Source organism: Passer domesticus, chromosome 2 (assembly GCF_036417665.1).
Source record: "Passer domesticus isolate bPasDom1 chromosome 2, bPasDom1.hap1, whole genome shotgun sequence".
NCBI classification, from domain to species: domain Eukaryota; kingdom Metazoa; phylum Chordata; class Aves; order Passeriformes; family Passeridae; genus Passer; species Passer domesticus.
The window spans coordinates 19,424,010-19,427,529 of NC_087475.1; the positions used below are offsets into that span (position 1 = coordinate 19,424,010).

The window sequence follows — 3,520 nt, forward strand, 5'->3', positions numbered from 1 at the left end:
AGGATAACAGGTTATGTAATGAATGAAAAACTGAAGAAGTAAATGATTCTCTGTAAGGTATCTTTTATGTGAACAGTAAGCCTCTGATTTGAAGCTAAAGCTTTACCTTTGATCTTGATCCGAAAGCGTACTGAGTGCTGTATTGCAAGATGCCTCTTGCTGTGCAGCCATCCCTTTGTGTTACCACCTCAGCTTAGCAGCTAACATAGGTCAGGTGCTGAAACTGCATTTACTGATGTTTTATTGTCAAAGAAGCCCCCTGCAAAGCCACAACAAGAAAACCAAAATCATTAGCTTAAGGGAACAGTGTGTTACTCAGCACCAGTTTTATTTGACTGATTTAATTTCCAGACTTTGAATAAGAGCACCCTTAGTTTAAAAACTGCTTTTGATCATGCTAAGATTTGAATTGTTACTGCTCTGCTGTGTCCTGAACTCCATGTTCGCACTCTGTGCCTATGCAGCCTTACAATTCTTGGTACAGATGTCCTCTATAAATGCCAACTAGTGAATGTATTTGATCACCTTTCTGCCACTTAGTTGAGATACACAATTCTCAATTCCACTGGGACAAGTCAAGTGAAAGAACCTGCCACTTTTTCTATATACTTGGAGCAAAAACACTTTAGGCTCCCTTATGCATACTTTTTGTTCTGCAAGTCTTAATAAAAAGAGATTTTTGTTTGAATGAAACTTTTATCAGGTTGGATGGGTGTCACAGTCACAGAACAATGTTACTCCCCTTATAGATGCTATTGTTGTTTCTGTACCACTGCTGTTGATTTCTGACTTTCTTTAAAGAAACCCTTTTATTTAAGAGGGAAAGCTTATGCTTTCTGACTTTGCTTGATAGCTTCTCTTAAGAGGTCTTCTGACAGGATCAATCATTATTCATTGACCTCCTAATCTATTTTTCCCATATGCACAGTCCTGCTGGTTTAACGGTGTCTTCACTAAATAATGAATATGGGACTATATCCAAGGGAAAAAACATCTATTTCTGACATAGTTCTAACAGAGGAATCAAAAGTGGGAGAAGCTGAACAAATCTAGGATACATTTGCAGAGCAGGGTTAACTTAAGATCAGTGCTGAGAAACAAGCAGTCTTTGGGCCTTGTGGAAACAATGCCCCTGACAGAAGTTTATATCATTTATGAAAAGGAAGGTGATCTCATATGCTGCAGAATCACGGAAGTGAGAGATGGAAAAAATGCACTTGGTCATCTTGACATCAGCTTAGGTTTTCTCTGTGCAATACATTTTCTGGTGCCTTCTCTGAATTTCTTGTACATGTTACCAAGGATTTACTGTTTATCGTACTTTTAATTCTTTTCTTCAAAATGGTTTTCATTCACAGCTGAGAGGATGGGTGCTGGGTGGTGGGTTCTGCTGGTGCTTGGCCACAACTTCTCACATCTTGATTAAAATGGGATAGAATGGGCAAGAAAAGCAATATAAAGGTGTAACTAATGAAAGGTCTAAACTAGAAAGCATAAAGGTCTAAAGGGAAAATACAGAAGGGTTAAAGGAATGTATAGTTTCACTTATTTTTGTGTCCAACCTCTTGGAGAACTTCACCGAGGTTTATGTGTGTAGTTTCTAGTCTTCCTCCAAATCTCACTCCCTCCATTAATCTGAAGTCTGCTTTCTCCTGGCTAGGCCATTTGCCTTTCAAAAGACTGCAAGCACAGAAATTTCAAGCATTTAAGAAGGTACCCTTTAGATTCCAATAGCTTTTCTTTTTTTCCTTAGCTTTGAAGACAGTTTGTTTGACATAGGATCTAATTTGACCAGTTGCAGTATCAATGACAGGAGAATAAAACAAAAAAGAATTAAAATATTTTGGTGAAAACTAGCTCTATACTACATTTAAAAAATTCATGACTCAGAAAATGTCGAATGGATTGAGTTCTCCATGGCTCCTCAGTGACCCCCACAGATGCTTCCTGTCTTGATTTCAGTGTGTTTGTAGCTCTTTGTAATTTACTTACATCCCACGCACACATCCCTTTACTAACATCCTGTGAACCTCTAGCTGTGCTTCCTTATGAGTGCTTGGCTTCCTACAAGCAGAAGGACTCGTTTGTGTGCGGCTGCTTTGTCACAGTTGGGAGCTGAGGGAGCTCAGCTTGCCTCTACAAAGATGCAGGCTGTGGAAATGAAGGGTCTCTGACCAGGACAAACATATTTCCTGTAAAAACTGGTAACAGTTCTGTTGGGTTTTTAGTGTTGACTCAGACTTTGTGTTTCTATTAAGTAGAAATAGTGGCTTGTGAGTGTGAAAGTACATTAAGATTCAGTCTACACTGACACCATTCCACACATAGTTTATGCAGACTTATTCCAGCCTCTCTCCTGTGAGACCAAAATTTGTTCCTGACAACAGTATTAATAATGATTCAATGCTCAAGCTTGTGATGAGCCATAAGTCTCTGGTCTTTGGAACAGCTCAATCTCCAGCCAAATAAAAGCTTTCTAACTCCCAATGACATGCTAACACACTTGGTGCACTTCCTTGAAAATAGCTCCCCATAAATGTATGACATGAATCTTAACACAAATTTTATAGGAGGTTTGCAGCCAAATGCATCAGAGTCTGAATTCCCCTCTCTCCTGTCCTCCCTAAATATTTTGTAACTTCTCTGTTGGGAACAGTCCCTGACCATTAAACCATCATGTTCCACTACTGAGTTAGAAATAGTCTTGGCACAAGGGGTTACTTAAAGTTTACACAAACCAGTTTTTCCAGATTCTGTGTGGGGTTTAAAAGAGTGGAAAGTTACCTGAAGCAGCACAAAACCAGGTGTTGGATAATCAGAAGCAAGGATTGCAGAAGCAACTGGGAAATCTTAGTAAGGGGGACAGGATAGGCAAGCTGGCACTTAGTGCTGGGAAGGCAGGGGGAGTTAAAACTGGGTGACTGAACTCAAATAATGCAAAACCCAAGTTGTAAAGGCAGATTTGAGCTCTCTGAAAGTCACTTTGCCCTATCTGAGTCTAGTGAAGAATGGGAAGCAGTAAAATGTGCATGCCATATATTATATCTAACAAGAACTATTTACTCTTTATGACACTACAATAAGTTTTGGGTCTTGGTTTGCTGTGTGGGGTGCATGTATTCAATGATAGACGTGTAGCATGTGCACCTACATCATCTCATGAATGCCATCTGCCACTGAGCAGTGGTGTAAAGGAAGGCTTTATTTTCTGTGGTAAGGGAGGTGCCCAAAGCATGGGGCAGCAAGGCCAGCACCCAGTTTTGTTGATAGGGAGGCAGAGCAGCATCTCTCAAGCAGCCCACTAGGTAAGGAATTTGCAACCCCAACAGTATAGATAAAAATTCACAATGAAGTTATCTACTCCAATTTGGGTAACAATCTCCTGTGATGTCTTACTTTTGCCAAATAAGATCTGTTAACAACATTATTTCTTTACCTTTGCACTATCATTGCATCCCAAGAGCAGATGTGGAGGCAGGGAATGCATGCAGTGCCTGGATTCTGGAATCTGGTGGATTCC

The 3,520-nt window shown here is 40.0% G+C and overlaps 1 long non-coding RNA gene across 1 annotated transcript; it reads right to left on the reverse strand.

Annotated features, from left to right (window-relative positions):
* Nucleotides 1–1,355: 1,355 nt before the first annotated feature.
* On the reverse strand, nt 1,356–2,041 carry LOC135295273 (uncharacterized). Its single transcript, XR_010357313.1, has 3 exons — nt 1,993–2,041; nt 1,563–1,680; nt 1,356–1,417 (listed from the first exon to the last, which is right to left on the reverse strand). It is a non-coding gene; the product is annotated as an uncharacterized LOC135295273 (long non-coding RNA).
* Between the last annotated feature and the right edge of the window lie 1,479 nt (nt 2,042–3,520).